The sequence below is a fragment of the Nannobrachium achirus genome (genome assembly GCF_963921795.1).
Source record: "Nannobrachium achirus genome assembly, chromosome: 13".
NCBI classification, from domain to species: domain Eukaryota; kingdom Metazoa; phylum Chordata; class Actinopteri; order Myctophiformes; family Myctophidae; genus Nannobrachium; species Nannobrachium achirus.
Window position 1 is genome coordinate 56,849,775 of NC_137833.1, and position 20,782 is coordinate 56,870,556.

Sequence of the window (20,782 nt, forward strand, 5' to 3'; positions counted from 1 at the left end):
AGCCTACACGGATTTTTATTATTTTATGGTGCAGCCAGTGCAGGGACAAGTGATAACGTCACTTGTCCCTGCACTGGCTGCACCATAAAATAATAAAAGCTGTCAATACATCATCTTCGTCAGGTCACGTTCACAATATAGGCAGCAGGCAGGCCAGCCATGCAGAGTCTGTCATCTGACCGAAACAGTCAGGCAGCGAGGAGAGAGGTGTGTTTTTGACTGCTTGTGCTTGACTGACTGACTGACTGACTGAGAAGGAACTCGACTGATTATCGGTCACGGCTCTGAACGAGAATGATGTGAGTGACGACCGGTTCAACGCCTTTTCAACGACCGGTTCAAAAACCTTCAACGGTTTTTCCCACCACTAGTTCGGAAAGCTGCACATACGGCATAAGAGCTGGTACTTAAGACAATCAAAATACAGCCCTACATCATACATAGTAAGACCAGTGAAGCTGAGGCAAATCACCTGGCTGGCAGTGCAGCTGGACATGCACTGCTTGTTGTCAGCTGACCAGTAGGAGTCGGTGGGACAGGAACACTTGTAGCCTCCTCCAGGTGAGAGCAGACACAGGTGACTGCAGCCTCCATTGTTGATCTGACATGGATGACCAGACACTGCAGGGTGGAGAAAACATGCACACATGTAATGAATATAAGAACACACAACTATATGTTTCAACAGAGCTTTATAAACCTTTTGTACATCATGTATCAGCTATTTTTGAAAAGTATTTCTAAGCTTTTTATTTGTTGTTTACTATCAAAACCTCCACCGGCTGTCCGTCCGTCAAAACCTCCACCGGCTGTCCGTCCGTCCGTCCGTCCGTCCGTCCGTCCGTCAGTCCGTCAGTCAGTCACACGTCACACTTTTGCCCTGCTCATATCTCCGCAACCGTTGCCCCGATCCATGCCAAATTTTGCACACACACTCCTTGCCTGCCAAACCACAACCTCCAAGATCACCATCAATTCTCACATGGCCCTCTTCTAGCGCCACCATGAGGCCGATTCTTGCAAAACAAATTTTTGCTCCTACAATTTTTGCCCTAAAATCACGCAAATCGGTACACAGTATGTCTACACTCATCTCATCAACATGGATCTGTCCCATTTAGCGCCACCTTCAGGCCGATTTTTTCAAACACATTTTTGGACACTGCTCCTACAAGTTTTGCCCTAAAATCACGCAAATCGGTACACACTTGCTCTACACTCATGTCATCAACATGGATCTGTCCCATTTAGCGCCACCTTCAGGCCGATTTTTTAAAACACATTTTTGGACACTACTCCTACACATTTTGCCCTAAAATCACGCAAATCGCTACACAGTATGTCTACACTCATGTCATCAACATGGATCTGTCCCATATAGCGCCACCATCAGGCCGATTTTTTCAAACACATTTTTGGACACTGCTCCTACAGATTTTGCCCTAAAATCACGCAAATCGGTACACAGTATGTCTACACTCATCTCATCAACATGGATCTGTCCCATATAGCGCCACCATCAGGCCGCTTTTTTTAAACACATTTTTGGACACTGCTCCTACACATTTTGGCCTGACGTGATGCTGTTTAGGCGGAAACAGTGCTGTTTGCATGCCGTGGTTCTTTCCTGCTACTCACTGTGTGCGCTCCTGTGATGTTGTTTAGGCGGAAACAGTTGTCTGATTTTCACAATAAAAGGTCACCCGTGTTTAGTCGCGCACAGCCTGTCTCCGCACCGGCGAATATATAATAGTTTACAGTATATTTCGCCCGTTTTCACCTGTCAAATGCGGGTACCGGTCGAGTATGCGCTGGTACTCAGGGCCTTAGGGCTGAGTGTGTGTGTGTGTGTGTGTGTGTGTGTGTGTGTGTGTGTGTGTGTGTGTGTGTGTGTGTGTGTGTGTGTGTGTGTTTGTGCGTGCGTGTGCGCATGTGTGTGTGTTACCTATGTGTCTGTTGGTTCCATCCAGGTTGGCAAACTCAATGTGTTTCCTATCGTTGATCCAGTAAATGTGATCATTGATGTAGTCTAACGTCAGGCCAGTGGGCTTGGAGATCCTGTCCTTCACGATGACTGTCCTGTTGGTGCCGTCCATCCCCATCCTCTCTATGCGGGGGTTTTTGTCACTTATGTCTGACCAGTAGAAGTATCTGTCAGGGAGACTCTGTGTCAGGGTCAGTGTTGTGCCTGAACGAGTTCAATGAACGGTTGTTCATGAACTCGTTCACATTTTGGGCAAACGCGAACTGAACATACTGTATTTCCGCTAGACGAATGCAGATTTCCTATGAAATACTCAATAATTGTCTGAAGACGTATTAATCCTCATTAAAGACAGACAAGTCCGAATATTATGCCAATTTAATAAAAACACATTCTAACAGACCCCAACTCTTCAAAACTATGAATTCCATACTATACCGGGTTGCCTCTGCTGCCACCACTTCCACTCCTGACGTATACACTATCACTAACACTAACTAACTAACATCAGGGCACTCACTCATCCTACCTCCAACCTCATACTCTACTACTGCAATACACCTGTCAGAGAGCCAATGTCAGAGCCTCCTGCCTGTGTCATCCTCTCTTCTGTCTGAGGTGGTCTCCCACTTAAAACCCACCTCCTGCCCCTCTGACACTATTCCCTCCCGCCTGTTCAAGGACATCTTCATCACCATTTGCCCCGATCATGGCTATTATAACTAGCAGTTTGGAAACGGGAGTTGTCCCACACATTTTTAAGCATGCCACTATTCAGCCACAACTGAAAGAACCTGGCCTTGATCCCAATGACCCCAATAACTACAGACCCATCTCTAAGCTGCCATTTAATTTTCCTCCTTGACCTTAGTGCCGCTCTCGATACTATTGATCACGCCACGCTTTTAAAATGTCTGGAGGATGAAGTGGGTTTTAAGGGCACAGTTTTAAAATGGTTCGCCTCCTACCTGAAAGACAGGACTTTTAACATTTTTGGAAGAACGGGACGTTCTTCCAAAAATACAATATCCCCTACCATTGTTATGCAGACAACACACATTTTTTTATCAGTCAAAATGAAATCAAAATAAGAACTAATGAGAAAAAACTATAATAACCTTGGTTCATACATGGTTCAAAAAGCATGTTTGTATCATTTGTTTTAGTCTACTTAGTTGTCCAGCCAATCACAATGAAATAGTCTACATTCACTGAAAACCTACTTCATACTATTCAAATAGATATTGTACTAGGCCTACAATGTTTTTTAGAAACAATGTATATACATCTTTATAGTGACTGTTTAATTGTAGATCTGCAAGAGGAACAGAATATGATGTAATGTCATCAGTTTAATGTTTATGTAACCGTGATGTTTCACAGGATGGTGGATACATTCAATGAGGGGTTCATGATGTCACAACAGTGCTCTTACCCATAGCGTACATCCACAGCCATGGAGCGTGGCTGGTCCAGACTGGTGTTAACCAGGACTGTTCTGTACAACCCATTTAGTTTGGACACCTCTATGGTGTCACTGTCACACCAGTACAGGTTTCCTGCCACCCAATCAACAGCCAGACCATATGGTTCTCTGATCAACGTGTTGTGAAGGACCTGTCAATAATAATAATAATACATCAAACTTATATAGCGCTTTTCAAGGTACTCAAAGTCGCTTTACAAAACAAAATAAAAACAACTTTATTAGGACAAAGTTAAAAGGATAAAATCTAAGAAGTACATTAACAGGGCACACAAAGAATAAAAATAGAAACTGAAAGGCGGGTGGAGTAAAGTTAGGTAGGGAAAGCAAGTCTGAAAAGGTGGGTTTTGAGGGAGGCTTTGAACACGGCAAGGGTGGGGGCTTCAGCTTCTTTTATATGAGGTGGGAGTGGGTTCCAGAGGGTGGGGGCTGCAACTGAGAAGGCCCTGTCACCCCAAATGCGTTTCTTCGCCTTATGAGTGAACTTCAGAAGGTTCTCATTTCCAGACCTGAGGGCGCGGGAGGTAACATGGCATTCGACAAAAGGTCTGAGAGGTAGCTGGGAGTCTAGTTATTGAGGGCCTTGTAAGTGGTGATCAGTATTTTGAAGTCAATCCTGTATTTTATTGGTGGATGTCGTGGAGAACTGGGGTGATGTGGTCTCTTGATCGGGTTTTGGTGAGGAGGTGGGCTGCAGAATTTTGCACATACTGTAGTTTGTTGAGTACTTTGGAGGTGGCACCGTAGAGGAGGCTATTGCAGTCAACCATACATGTACTCTGAATATACATAATCAACATATTGTATTTGTATTTATTTATATTTTTTATTACGCCTTATTTTCTAGAAAAGTGATAATATTATATTACCTTTTACTTGGTATCAAGAGTAATACAATATGATATGATATGACATGACATGAGATGATATAGTACATTATTGTCAGTTAACACTGAAATTTGTCTTGCGACACAGCAGCCATGTATGCAAAACATATATACAAACATTTGACACAAAGAACAAAAAACTAAAACAAGACAGGATTACATACATAAGGATACTACAGACAAGAGCAATGTCCACAGCCTAGCCTACCTCTGGCTAAACTCCTGATTAAGCCTTAAAGTCGACTGATGGACAAAGGACCTTTTTAGTCTGACCTTATTGTATTCTGGAACACCTTCCTTCCTGAAGGCAGCAGCCTATATTATCTATGCAACACATGGCTACTGTTAAAGGTAACATTTCCTGCCAAACTTAGAATGCTGTTATCATATGTAGATGTATATAGCCTCTGGAGTGGTTGTCCAACTATCTTTGAACAAATGTTCAGTTGTTGCAGCAGTTGTGACTTTAGGGCTGCAGACAAGCATCCATACCAGGTGGTACTACAGTACTGAAGAACACTCATAATGACAGAAGTGAAAAACATAAGAAGAATCTGTCTACTAGCACCAAAAGATCTTAAACGGCGAAGGAAGTAGATTCTTTGCTTTGTTTTCTTACACACAGATTCAATCTGATATATTATATGACATAGTATATTACTTATTACTTTTATGTTTTACAGCCAGTGTTGTATAAAGTACCGATATTCCACTTGAAAGTTAATCAAGTAAAAGTAAAAGTCACCGATAATATTATTACTTAAGTAAAAGTACGAAAGTAGCTCTCATTAAATGTACTTAAGTATCAAAAGTACATAGTGTTAAAATGTACTTAAGTATAAAAGTAAAAGTAAAAGTACAAGTACAAGTACAAGTAAAAGTACAAAAAATATTTTCAAAATGCCTACAAAAAATTAAGACCAAAAATTTACAATTCTCAAAGTGTTTTATTATTAATAGGTTGGAACATTCAGTGACCCCTTGATACCAGGGGCACAAGCACACACCTACAGTAAGAACAAAACATTTTGATCCTACAATGCAAAGGTTCAAATAGCACTGGGGCACCAAGTTCCCCAAAGCTATTTGAGATGTTGATGTAGATGATGATTAGAATCTTTACACACCTGCTTCCGAATAATTAATTATATAATTCCAGTTCACTGCATATTATGTAGGTGACAGTTCATTTCAATTAAGCTCTCGGTCCAGTCTGCGCTTTTCTGAAAAGAGTCAAGCAGCTCCCTATAGTTTAAACTAGGCTATAAAATGACACAATAGGCTATAGAATGCATCTTCAAACAAGAAGTTAATTGTGAATGAAAACGTAGGCCTGTGCTTTCTTATTGTCACCTCAAAGTAAACGCTGGATTATTATTTCTTCAAATTGACTGGATTCAACCTGGATCACACAAGTAATGAGGTAACATCCAGCATATGCGTGTGAGCCATACTTTATATGCGTTGGGGCATGCTTAAAAAGAACAGATCTAACTAACAGGATGCTATAGCTTGCAGATCTGTTCTGAACTCATGAGTTCTGCACCGCACACGATGACATCTTACTGCCGTCCCAAAAACAACGTGAAGAGTTTGACTCATGCATGCACGCCTGTCCTCAGAGGGAACAGCAAGAGAGCGAAAAGAGAGAGAGAAAAAAATCCTAATCCTTGAAAGAAAAGCCGAGACATTTCTGTGTTGTGGTCGTTTGGATGGAAGATGTGCGGGCAGTTCTCTCATTCTCCTCCCGTGTTATACACAAGATGGTGACCTTACTTTTATTTTGACAGTATTTGTGTCAAAACAAACAATGATCACCGTGTTCGGAGAGCGACCCCTGGAGTCACCGCACAAGATGGGTCACCAGTTTTCATGTAGCTTACAAGACACGTACCGCAGCGCCGGCTCACAGGGAGAAGAGATGATACAGTATGAGACAGACTGCTATGATATTAACATTTTCGATTTGTACTTGTACTTGGTGTCCAATTTTAATGTAGTGGAGTAAAAGTACGATTTTTTCCTTTTAAATGTAACTAAGTAAAAATACATGTGTACATGGCTTCGTTTTTGAGTCACGAACCTGCGCCAGACCCCAGACCTGCACGTACATCATAAAAAGAACAGATCTACAGGGTGCCATCCTGTAGCATCGCAAAGTGTTGATAGCTTTCAAATCTGTTCTTTTTGCCCATGTGTCTACCTCCCTCCTATACTATGCCATTTAAATGAGCTGCACTCGGGATCTGCATATGTCTGCTGGACACACAGACACACCACAGCACCACCCGCTGGACACACAGACATACTACAGCACCACCTCATAGACAATACAACCCAGAAAGTGAAGAGAGAGTGATTTAATCTCGGTCAAAAACAGTACAGGTTACAAGCATTACTTGGATCAGTATTATGTAATAATATTACTGTTTTGGCAGCTGTAATAAGTTACATTATGTGTTACTGGGAAAAAAAAGTAATAATATTATAGTAATATATTACTAAGTAACAGGTTACTGTCCAACATGGCAAAAAAGGATATTTACTTGTGACACATGAAAATGGGTCCACGACACAAAAGTGAGTCCCGTCCCATTGTTTGGGAAACGTTGCACTAAGAGACTGAGCCACCAGGCAGCCTGTTTTCTTGTTTGATATTTAACACTGATATCACAAAGTATTTACATTACAAATATAAGTATTGTTCATTTGGTTTCCCTTCCCTGTCCTTCATGCATCCTCATCGTTGTCATTGTCACACTGACCTGGACGTCACTGCCACTGATGTGCATGCGACTGATGCTGTAGGGGTAGGACCATCCTGTCCAGTAGATCATCTGCTGCTTATGGTCAAAGTCCAGAGCCTGAGCCCCGGTCAAGTCCTATCACACCACAGCAGTTGTGTTAATCTCAGACAGGAATAAATTCCATTATGTCTAAAGCAGTGTGAGTAGAATATAGTATAGGATTACATAGGATTTGTTTTTATGTCTTCACCTGTTTGAGCACTGTGGAGCTGGAGCCGTTCAAGTTGATCTTCAGCAGGTTGTCTATGGTGGCTACGATGAGGAAGGGCTCCACCTCTGGAGAAGGTGAGACATTACATTTGAGTTGGTTTACATTTTAAAATACACACACCTGGCAAAGCAGGAATATTTAATAACAATATTTCACTGCTGATAAGTATTCAACACTTTATTTTATAACAATAAAAAATAACGTCCCTCTACAACACATATGGTAATATTTAGAATGTACAGAGAATAAAAAGGTCAGACAATAAATACAGCAGCTTCACTGTGTCAGTGGTGTGTTTGACCAAAAGAGAGGCAACACATTTAACATATAACTCTACATTTATAATGATATTCATGTATCTATATGTTACAGAGACAGACAGACAGACAGACAGACAGACAGACAGACAGACAGACAGACAGACAGACAGACAGTCTTACCTGGTGTGTTGTCTGTTGGTTCAGTCTGGAGAGCTGAGGAGAAACATAAGAAACTAAATGAGCTTCAGTGTAACAGCTGGTTGGTTGTAGATGTGGTTTATCTGTTGAAATACAGGACAAGATGTCCTTTGTTTCTCCTGTTTGTGGAGTTTTCAAGGGGTCAAGTGGCCTCAAGAAAATAACATTTGTGCTGTAGAGCTCCCTGTGAGAGCTAAGAGTACACATTTAACTTTACTTTGATGTCATCCTAGACTGAACAACACTCACTGATGAAGACAATGAGACCCTATCTAGATGTATGACCTCTGACCCCAGTCCATAACAGAGGTCACCCTGTTTCACTCGCAGCCATGCACCCAAAACAACACTTAACACCTTATCACATTAACTGTTATATTCATAACAAGATCCTCTCTATTTGTGTATGTGATTCATGTGGTCACCCTATGTCTAAAGGAGCTATAGTCAACTTTTTTGCGGAAGGAATGGTCGGCTGCGAGTCCGCTTGTTCAGAGAAACTTAAACCTATACTATGTAACGTTTTTAATAAAACACATCTTAAAATTATCCTAACTACTAAATCGCTAAAGTTTTAGAACACCCACTCCGTTAATTTCAGCCCCAAAAGCCTTTTCTTTATATGTGTTCTACTGAGCCCCTGTGGCCGTGACCGGGACAGTTTTTCCCGGCAAAATTACGTCATCTGCATCATTCTGTATACGTGTCTCCCTACCGGCCAATCACAGCGCAGATCATACACTGACGGCCAATCACAGTGCATCTTGCGTCTCTTCAGGAAGTAGCTTGCTTCAACAGCTTTGTTTACGCTGGTCTAGAAGTCTAGCCTGTAACTCCCCAACGCCGGTCCGCAGAGGGACACGAGAGACCTCTACGGATGCGTGGCGAGAGGGCGAGGCGGACGGGGTGGTCTGAAGGCCCGGTCCGCGGCGAAAAACGGCCGAAAAAAGCAGACGCGACTGCGGTTTGCTATACCGCTACTGACCACTAGTTGAGTAACTTACACAGTATAGCTTTAACGTTAAGAGCTAAAGTTCGTAAATTCTCAGAAAACAGTGGAGTTGTGATTTTTGCCTGTTGTGCTATCGAGCAGAAGCAAGGAAGAGGAAGTAGTCACATCATCCAGGGATTCAAAAAGCCTCCTTAAGGGGAGGTTCTTCTGGAATCTGAGTGACAACACCCGCCAACCAATAGGATTTGTCGATTGTATGTGAGGCTTCAGTGCATCGCCAGAAGGCGCTGTATCCCATAGTGAGTAGATTAGGATCAAAAGGCCACAGAACTCCATTTTAAACACATTAATAATGAAACATGAATATTGAAGTAATTTTTTCAGTCTCTACTCACAGCAGTCAGCAGGTTCATCTGACCTGTCCCCACAGTCATCTACCGAGTCACATTTCCATGACATTGGAATACACTTGTAGTTCTGACAAACAAACTGAAGGGGGGGACAGAGGATCGTGTTTAGACTCAGAGACAAACAGCCCTATTTTAGTTGATGCCTTACCCCTTATCCCTAAACTTTGTGGGCATTTCTTCACTACCAGTAAGACTCCCTAATCAGGAGATAAGCGACCGTCAGGTCGCATACACAAACTTTAGAAGGCAATGGTAGCAAATCAGGAGGGAATATGGGAAATGGGACAGACCCATGTTGATGACATGACTTTAGAGATACTGTGAGAAATCAGAGGTGGAGGTTTTGATTTGCCATCCAATTTGTGTGATTTTAGGCCACAATCTGTAGGAACAGTGTTCAAAAAGGTGTTTGAAAGAATTGGCCTGATGGTGGCGCATTTAAAGGGCACAGATCCATGTTGATGACATGACTCTAGACATTTGTACCGCTTTGCGTGATTTTTGGGCAAAATCTGTAGGAGCAGTGTCCATAAATGTGTTTTGCAAGAATCGGTGGCGCTAGAAGAGTGCCATGTGAGAAATGAGGGGTGGATGTTGTGGTTTGGCAGCCAAGGAGTGTGTGTGCATAGTTTGGCATAGATGGGGCAACGGTGGCCGAGATATGAGTAGTGCAAAAGTGTGACGTGACGTGTGACGGACAGACTGACTGGCGGACAGACAGCCGGTGGAAGTTTTGATGGTAACTCCGACCTGACGGTCGCAATAAAAAAGGGGAACAAATCTACAAGTTCACAACGTGTTGGTGTAGATCGCCTATTTGAAGTAATTTACAATGTTTTTGAAAATAGTATTAAGGGGATAAGTCATACAGAGTAAGACCAGTGAAGCTGAGGCAAATCACCTGGCTGGCAGTGCAGCTGGACATGCACTGCTTGTTGTCAGCTGACCAGTAGGAGTCGGTGGGACAGGAACACTTGTAGCCTCTTCCAGGTGAGAGCAGACACAGGTGACTGCAGCCTCCATTGTTGGTCTGACATGGATGACCAGTCACTGCAGGGTGGAGAAAACATGCACACATGTAATGCATGTAAGAACACACACACACACACACACACACACACACACACACACACACACCTATGTATGTTTTTTTTTTTTTTTTCATTTGTATTTTTTTTAGCCTGGGTGCCAGCCTGTTCGCTCGATTCCGCGATTTGTTTTGTCTCTACGCACCACAGTCTGGAAATGATTCAGTTGACTTGTATTTCAGGAAGCAAGTTGTGACGTAGGCGTCGTCGTTCGTTGCTGATTGGATGTTGTTCCAACCAATCAGAGTAGGGTTATTGTAGCAACGCATTGGTATGACGACACACTCAGCACACTGGTGTGTTTGACAGACATCACCAAAGACCAATAGGAAGCCACGGATGTGTGAAAGCCGCTTCTATGTCCCACCTCCCCTTGGAGATAGGAGGCTTTCCAGACTGTGGTGCTCAATCAATCAATCAATCAATCAATCAATCAATCAATCAATCAAACAAACAGACCCTCAGGTTGTCGATGGGGGTGGTAGATGTGGATGTCAGATGGATAGTACAGGTTGCTGATGACTGTGATCTTGTTGGTTCCATGAGTCTTGTTGGCTCTGTAGATTGAGGTCCCCCAGTCTGTCCAGTAGATGTGATCCTCAAACACAGTAATAGCCCACATGTTGTCTTGACTCACAACTATGGACACACAAAACCACAAGAGTCTTAAAAAAAGTTTGGTGGTCGGAGACAGGGCGACCGGACAGGCCTTTAAGTTAAGGCTTAAGTAATAGTAAATAAGTAAATACAGTGTGTGTGTGTGCGTGTGTGCGTGTGTGTGTGTGTGTGCGTGCGTGCGTGCGTGCGTGCGTGCGTGCGTGCGTGCGTGCGCGCGTGTGTGCATGCGTGTGAGAGAGGCAGAGAAAGAGTGCGAGCATGCAAGTGTTTGTGCGGGCGGGCGGGCGTGCGTGTGTGTGGTGGGTGCGTGCATGTGTGCATGTGTTACCTGTGTGTCTGTTGGTTCCATCCAGGTTGGCAAACTCAATGAATTTCTCCTTGTTGGTCCAGTAGATGTGATCATTGATGTAGTCTAACGTCAGGCCATAGGGCTTGGAGATCTTATCCTTCACGATGACTGTCCTGTTGGTGCCGTCCATCCCCATCCTCTCTATGCGGGGGTTGTTGTCACTTATGTCTGACCAGTACAAGTATCTGTCAGGGAGACACTGTCACTATTCACAACTAATGACACATACAGTACAGCACACTGTACAGCAAGGGTTCCCAACCTGGGACCCCCCAAATAATCATATTTTAACTGGAGACCCCCCAACATATTTGAACTGGGGGACCCCCCCCCCCCCCAACCTGACAAGCATTTGGAATTGTAGGCATTACATTTAGTTTCACTCAGTTCCACAGATACTGTAGCCTAGTTCCAGACCCTGAATCGCTAGCCACACCCCTTAAAATTTTTGTTTTGGCGATTCAGGGGTCTAGAATTCCTCTCAATGAAGAGGCCTGCCTCGGTTGAAAATACGATCGGCGAATCAGCGTCGTGAATCAGCGTCTTGTGATCAGCGTGGGTGGGGGTTTCCCAGAACTCATGTGCGTTTCCAAGTAAACCAGCGCCGCCGCCGTACCGTACCGCGCATCGCGTCATGGTAAAATGCGGTAAATTGCGGTAAAATGCGATCGTATCGATCTCGCTATGAAACATCAGTAGCAGGCATGTTATGTTGTGTTTGATAACTAGTTCGTAGTGCTCCTATTCTGCCTGTTTCTTTGGTTAGCAAGTAGCACTAGCAAGCAACAGGCTAGCCACTAGCCAGCCATGCACACATAACAACACTACTCATGTGTTGTCAGACGGTGAACCAATCGCTGAAGACTGCCTCTTTTTTGGCAACGCCCATCCCTGCAATCGCCTTCGGAGGAAGTGAGTTCAGACTGAATAATGGAGTGAAACGAAATGTCAATTCAGGCTGAGTGTCAGGCTACAGATACTGTAAATATTTTGAAAATAGCCCAACTAAAAGCTCACAACGGCTCATTGTGAGCTTGTACAGTAGATCATCTATTTTCACAATGTTTGGCTATTTCTTACAAATATTTGACAATTTGGCCAATTTGGAATTAAAAAGGTTTTAAATTGTGCAGATACCTTGTATACACTCATAGGCTACTGCATGTTTGTTTACTGTTGAGTGAGAAAACAATGTTGCACATTGAAATAATCTGTGGAGTGCAGACCCCCCAAAATAATCTGGGCACTCCCAGATTTGGGAACCACTGCTGTACAGTACATTACTAGCGGACAAACAATATGATGAAGAGTTCATACCAGGGTTGTTGTAGTGAAATAAAACTAATTAAAATAATAAAGAAATAATGAAAACCTGAAAAAAGGAGAAAAGTTAAGCTTTACAAAAAAACTATAACTAACTGAAACTGTATTTTAAATACTAAACTGACGATCAAGCTAACAACGCACCACATCATGATAATAATAATATACAATAGCGAGTGGCTATTTTCAAGGTTCTTCTGAACTTACATAATATTCTTGCCCCTGACTAGCCTGTTAAAAAAGGGTTAAAAATGCCGCTTTAAAAATTCATGTAAATGAAATCAAAAAGTCAAACTGAAATGGAGGGGAAAAAGAGTATAATAACCTTGGTGCAAAAGGCATTGTCATATTTTTATGATTTGTTTTAGTCTATATACAGTATAGGTATCTATAGTATCGGTGTAATATTTGTTTGGAGTTTACCTCATAGGAGCTCCAAAAAGCAAAGCCAATAACAAGGAAGTATTTGACTCAGTTTAGAGCACTTTTCAGTGAGTGACATGATACTACGGTATTTAACTTGTCCTCATGTGGTAAATAAACAATGTATATGAATCAGTTTAGTGACTTTTTAAACTTAGATCTGCAAGAGGAACATATGATTCAATGTGATCAGTTTAATATTTGGTGTTTCACAGGATGGTTGATAAATTCAGTGTGAGGTTCATGATGTCACCACAGTGCTCTTACCCGTAGCGTACATCCACAGCCATGGAGCGTGGCTGGTCCAGACCGGTGTTGACCAGGAATGTTCTGTACAACCCGTTTAGTTTGGACACCTCTATGGTCTTCCTGACCCTGTCACTCCAGTACAGGTTTCCGGCCACCCAATCAACAGCCAGACCAGACGGACTGATAAAGGTGTTGTGAAGGACCTGTCAATGAACCATACATGCAATATAATCACCATATGTTTATATATATATATATATATATATATATATATATATATATTAGGGGTGCAACATATCGAACCGAATATCGAAAATCGAACCGAATATCGAACCGAATGACCCTGTACCGAACAATAGAATACAATACCACTCCACATCCACATTCCCCTGGAACCCCCTCAAGGACCCCTAGGGGTCCGCAGAGCCCACTTAGAGAACCACTACCCCTATAGGTTGGGTACCGTATTGTTCAAAGTTAAAACAAAAAAATACATAGTTATAAAAATACATTTATAAATCAAAGACATTTCTGTTTATTTTTTGTATTGAAAAAGTATCGAACTGTGTCACCATAATATCGACACCCCTCTCTCTCACAGTTAGGAATGTGCATCTCTCTCGTGTCTCTCTCTCTCTCTCTCTCTCTCTCTCTCTCTCTCTCTCTCTCTCTCACACGCTTTCACCAGGTGCGTTTGATGTGTGTCTCATCTTCCAACGGGTATGAAAAAACTATGTGGAGCAAGCGCATACATCCCCATACTTCTATTCACCTAAATTTGCTGTTAAATTATTTGTATCCATCATAAATATACACTCCTCCATGAGCTGCTCCTTACATTATGATGCTCCCACATATTCTCACGCACGCACCAGTTACAGTAACTTTCCCCACAACCCACACTCTGCACATATATGTCACAGTTAGTTTGAGATTCAGTTAGATTGAGAACAGGAGCGCTCATTTTTGGGCACAAGGTGGAGCAGGCGGTGCCTCCTTCGGGGAACTAGGAATAATTTCACTGAGGTTAGGGTTAGGTTTAGTTTTACTGAGGTTAGGGTTAAGTTTAGGCATAGTTTTACTGAGGTTAGGTTAGGGTTAGGTTTAGGCATAGTAGCATACACCAGGTTAGTATTCACCAGCGTGGGACTAATGCATGGGCTTCTGCCACATCGAGGTGAACTTCTTCCACATCCAGGTGAACAAAAACAAGCGCTCCTTTCCCAATCTAACTGGTTTCTCAAACTGACTGTAACACACACACACACACACACACACACACACACACACACACACACACACACACACACAAAAACACACACACACACACACACACACACACACACACACACACACACACACACACACACACACACACACATACATATATATATATATATATATATATATATATATATATATATATTTTTTTTTTTTTTTTCACAGGCATCTTTTCAAAGTGTCTACAAAGTATAGAAAATCTCCTTCAAAGTTTTCTCAAAACCTTTCATCCCCAGAAAATGGGTGTGAAAATGGGAGTGACCTACGTGGATCCTCAACACTGCCAGTAGTGTTTGTCGTGTGTGTGTGTGTGGGGGTGTGTGTGTGTGGGGGGGGGGGGGGGGGGGGGGACTTGGGGGGTTGAACTTATATATACGGGGAACTATCACTTGTTCTACCACACATGTAGTCTACTTTATCAAGTGCCCTTGTGGACATGCCTATATAGGCAAGACCAACAGAGCCCTCCGCACCAGAATAAGTGAATATAAGAGTAACATCAGATGCGGTGACGAACAAAACCCAGTTGCAGCTCATTTAAAAAAATACGGACATTGTCAATGGAAGGTTGTTTGGTTTTTTGTCGTTGCCGTGTCTCTAGCTCAACCACAGCCTGTCTTTTGGCCAAGAGACACGGCAACGACAAAACACCAAACAACCTTCCATTGACAATGCATTAGTACGGCGCCCCCAGTGGCCATTCTCAGACGATACGGAGAAGATGTTTCACGCATATGTGTGTGGCGCGCCATAGACTTGATGTGTCTACCCAGCTGCTACACATGTGTACTGATGAACTTCCTCTGTCCGGTTTCATATAACTGGCTAGCCTATTGTGTTACTCACTTTAGACCTGATGAAGACGCCGAAGGGCGTCTAAACTTTGACGATTTTAATGTAATAAAGAATCAACTTTGGGAGCGAGCCACCAGTGTGCGGACTTCATCTTCTTTTCCATGTACGTATTTTTAGTCCAGCACCCGGTACCACTTTTTTGGGATGTGCGTGCCTCTCTCTGAACTCGGGGTTTGAACTTTACCATGACTTGGTAAGCCTGTGTGCTCTTGTTCTGTATGGTATTTTCGCTTTTTACTGTTATTTTGTTTGTATGGTCTACAATGAAAAATGTGTTTTATATCGTCAGGTCTGTGCTGTGCATTGATGCACTTATCGTGGCTGTTGTGTCCACTATTGTTTGGGGTGTGGCCCCACCCTCCCCATATGGTGTAGGCATTTAAACAGGAGAAATGTAAGTATTATATTATTATGTATGTGCAGAGGTGAACAACGGAAATGGGTTGTTATATTTTCTGTAATTTACTCTATGTTTTCTGTAGCATGGTCTAACTAACCTGTATGTATTTATGTCATTGCTCTAAGGGCTACAGGTGGAGCCAGGAGTTTCTGGTGCTGCTTGGTATGTAACCTTGAGATGTTTTGAGCTCTGTTAAAGGGCTATCGGGTAAATAATTTAATTGGGTTGCCTATGGTTATGCTGCATAATTATATTACTTGTGAAATGATTTGTATATGGTATTTTGAATTATATTGGGTTGATATATTTTACATGCTGTGTGCTTATGACTTATGCTCTTGTCATTGTTCCAGGCCTTATGTGGAACAAGCGGCATATGTAGGACCGCTGTTCCTTTCCCTTGGTGTTTTAGTGTTGTTAGCCATTCTCCCCATTGCATCTCCAAACACTCTTAATAACTTTTAAACTCTTTTCTATTGACTTCTTTTCTAAATAAAGCCATTGTTATATTTGTACCAAGTCATTGAGTTAGTCATATTTATAGCGGGTCACACTCAGTTCACACTTTATTTTTCAATAAGTAGAACACTTGCAGAATGGTGTGACTTCATTGTAGTTCAATCTCTCTGCTGGTCACTTGAATATGCAAATGGAGGACACGAATGTTCTGCAGTATTCATGAGGTCTCACTTGAATAGGAGACATCATGTAGCCAACCTACAAGTACAACCTTTATATGCTATTTTTGACAAACAACACCTGTGTGTCTTACATTACAATGGCAGGCGTCGCCTCATGCATCTGGACAATGCTGATGCTTTGGCCCTTGTCAACTTGACCTGACTGCATGTCTTAACATTACAATGGCAGCCGTTGTCTCAACAGTCGTTACTCTGTAAAGAGACACTCACAGTCACAGCAGCTAGTTGTTTACTTTTTTCATTATTTTTTTCATTTCTAATGGCTTTACTATTATTATGAATAACATTGTATCCTGCACTTTCTGACTCATATTGTTGTAAATTACCTTGTGGTGTTAATAAACCCCTTTGAATCCTTTCCACAGTGGTATTCTTATGTTGCATGTCATGTGTTACCACAGTAAATGAGGGGATATTCATTCCATTATGATTTTATGTTTTTAAAGTAAAGTCCACAGTACAAATACGGTGCAGTTACAACATGTGATAACAGAATGACAGTGTAGATGCTCTAAGTGTCAGTAAAGAAGCAGTTGCATACATCTAACGTAGGCCTATAAAAGGAGCAGAAGGCCCACTGTTAAGTTTTGTCTGGGATTTCTGTGTATTCCTGTTTCTCTCTCTGAATATTGTCTGTTTGTAGCTCTGTTCCTTTGTAGGCATGTTTTTTGGCAACATCTGTGCTCCCCGGTGGTCTTTTAATTAAAGGACGTCTTCACCACTATCACCAACCTATCTTCATAATATTGGTCCGGACTCATGTTCAAGATAAAATAGCACAATCGTTTCTAATCGGTCTGTCTCATAGGAGAGCTGTGGGCAGCCCAGAAATCTGTCTACCAGTGACATATCATCGACAGGGAACTAAATGGTGCATTTATATAGCACCTTGCTTTACAGAGAAATCTTAAATAAATCTAGAGTTTACACTATTTTTGGGGGGTCCAATTTTTTCATTTAAGAGCTTAGATGTGATTAATATAGGTTTCTGTGATGTTATGAAGAGACATACATGGATGTGGGCGTACTAGCAGCTATCGTTCATATAACTTTTAGTTTTCCACACATGCAAATGCCATACAATACGTTTCAGATCCTTTACTTTCCCAAGATGCTACACAGTACAAAATAAAATAAAAATACATTTAATAATTCTGCTCTGGTGGTCACTGCACACAGTGTATGCATAGAGGCAAACATGCAAAGACCGCTTTATGAATTATTTTGCGTGTTTGTAAATGTTTTGTATAATTCTATGTTGACATTAACAGATGATTAAATCTGAAAATGGGCAATGTTAAACAATATCTTTAAACCAATTAAGGACAGCATATTGTATTGACTGACAGTGGTATTAGTTGAACATAACATTCTCCCCAACCCTAATGGGATTTGTTAAAGTAGCATTTGATGACTGAGACTAACTGACCAATATCAGGCCAGAGATTAATTACATTTGTAAATCTTGGCTCACAGTCAATTGTTAGATCACATATCCTACTTTAAGAAGCTTTGCTTTGGTGACATATAGGTTCACGATATGAAAGAATGGACCATTGTAAAGTGCAATCAAATGTCAAATTGTGAAATCTAGTCAAAGAATGTATTTTGTATGGGAGAGTTTAATTTTATTCAAATGTGCATGGAGTGTTCAACTATTGGCCAGTTTATGTCTATTGTTGCCCCACCCCCCTTCTCTGATTGGGCCATCAGACTCACAGTGAGTATTTAGCAGCGCTCTGTTTATGTTTGGTGACACTTTGGTCTCTGCAAGTTGTTAAGGGCTGAACTTTCTTCACGTGGTTGGTGTATTTGTTACAGAAACTCAGAGCTAGCTTAGAGAAATGGCTTTACTACAGACAGTGAAGTCCTTGGTCAATGAGCGACTATCTGCAGCTGCTGAAGAGATACTTGGGACCGTTGGACAAATTGTAACAGAGTATGAGGACGAAGCTTTGTACTTGAGGCAAGAAATTGACCGCCAAAGCAGAAGACTGGATATGGTGTTAAAACCATACATCAAATTACACAGATCAGGTTGGTACTATTACTTTTACTAAAACAATCTCATTCACATTGTAAGCCAAAGAGTGGTTTAACTGTATTCAATTATAGTGATATCACACACTGTGGTTTTAATACCCATGGTAGTTATTTTTTTGTTAAGTCATGTTAATTCCTCCCTTGTGGTCTGGGGTCAACACTAGTTTACACAATAGTTTTCTCTGTTACCTTAACCAGACAAACAGACTCCCAGAATGTACTGATGCATTCAGTCAAGAACTTCTAATAGTACTATGTTGCCACATTTCAAACGTGATGAATGTACTGCCATCTAAAATGTATAAACATGATAGCATATTTGTGGTTGGCGGTGGTACATCGAGGCACAAACAAAATGACTGTAGCTGACATTAATCTAGCTAGATTTAGGTGTGACAATGTACAATAATAGCTATATTATCCTATTGGCCACAATTCAGTTTAGGGTGAGCATTGCATTGTTTGAGAGTGGTCCACAAGAGTAGAAGTGGTTTACTAAGTTATAATGGTTGCATCCGATAACAAATATATAAAAACAAGGATTTAGACATATCATGCTATTTAAAAAGTGAATATCATTGGTATGTGAACTCACAAAACCTCGATCCAAACAAAGTCAGATGTGCTTCCAAAAGTTCTTAATAATACCACAGCTACACAATAGGTAACATCACGGTGTACATTTCAAGCATTTAATGGGTCTGTCTCATTTTATCTTTTGCCCAGACATCCTGCACCTCCCTTTATGTAAAGAGGTGGTTTACCCTGAACAGCAGAACATGAACTACAGTCTGGTCCAGGAGGAACCAAATCCTCCACAGATTAAAGAGGAACAAGAGGAACTGCTTCTAAGACCAGACGAGGGGTTGACATTACTAGCAGTGAAAAGGGAAGATGATGGTGAAAACAGAGAGACAGCACCTGTAACCATCTCAGCTGAACACATGGAAACACAAACTGATGTAAAGGAAAGTGCACCACAACCAACTAGTGATTCCCATTGTTCTGAATCTGACGCTGAAGACAGTGATGAGTGGGAGGAGCCCAAAGAATACCAGACAGATTTAAACACACTGGAATCACAAACAGCCCAAAATATGGAAGGACAAAGATTGTCTCTGAGTAAGAACCTGAACCAGGACCTGAAATCACCAAATCAAATGAAGTGTCACACAGAGAAGACACCCTTTAATTGTAAAGACTGTGGAAAGATGTTTAGTTGTAAGGTCAATCTGAAGATTCACACAATGATTCATACAGGGGAATATCCTTTTAAGTGTACAGTTTGTGGCAAAGGCTGTAGTCAAAGTACTATTCTAAAAATACACATGCGCACTCACACAGGTGAAAAGCCCTTTACTTGCACAGTTTGCGGCAAAGGTTGTAGTCAGAAGAGTCAGCTGAAAGCACACATGAGGAGTCACACAGCTGAAAAGCCCTTTACTTGCACCGTTTGTGGCAGAGGTTGTAATCTCAAGACTGATCTGAAAAGACACATGAGAACTCATACAGGTGAAAGGCCCTTTACTTGTACAGTTTGTGGCAAAGGCTGTAGTCAGAAGGGTAATCTGAAAACACACATGCAGACACATACAGGGGAAAGGCCCTTTACTTGTACGGTATGCGGAAAAGGATGTATGCACATGCAGCAACTAAAATCACACATGATCAGTCATACAGGGGAAAAACCCTTTACTTGCACACTTTGTGGAAAAGGCTATGTTAGTACACGAAATCTGAAAATACACATGAGGAGGCATATGTAGGGGGAACAATAACCCTACGGAGATATGAGGATTGATATCGAGAAGCATGCTTTGGGAATCTCTCTGCAAATCCTGACAAATACAGCAATGACAAATATGAGCATTGTATTCATGAATATGCATACTTGTCCTAATTCAGCAATGGCTGCTCTTTTTTACTCACTGTTTGTTGTTAGGACTGTCAAATGTTAATGATATCCACTCGGTCCAGCCATGTTTTTGTAAAGACAAATGTTTATTCTGTTATACCTGGAACTTTTTTCTTAAATAAATGTTTCAAACCTGGTTATTTTTCGGTGTACATCATTTCAGGGCAGTTATCAAAATACATCTGATTCACCTCGTTTAATTCTTTAAACAGTTTACTCTTCTTGAATATTTTATCAGACAAAAATGTGCAATCCTTTCAAATGGGGGTCTGTAGCGTCAATGCTGCCCCTTTGATGTTGTGGCCCTCGACTATTAGTCTGGTTACTTAAGAGACAATGGAA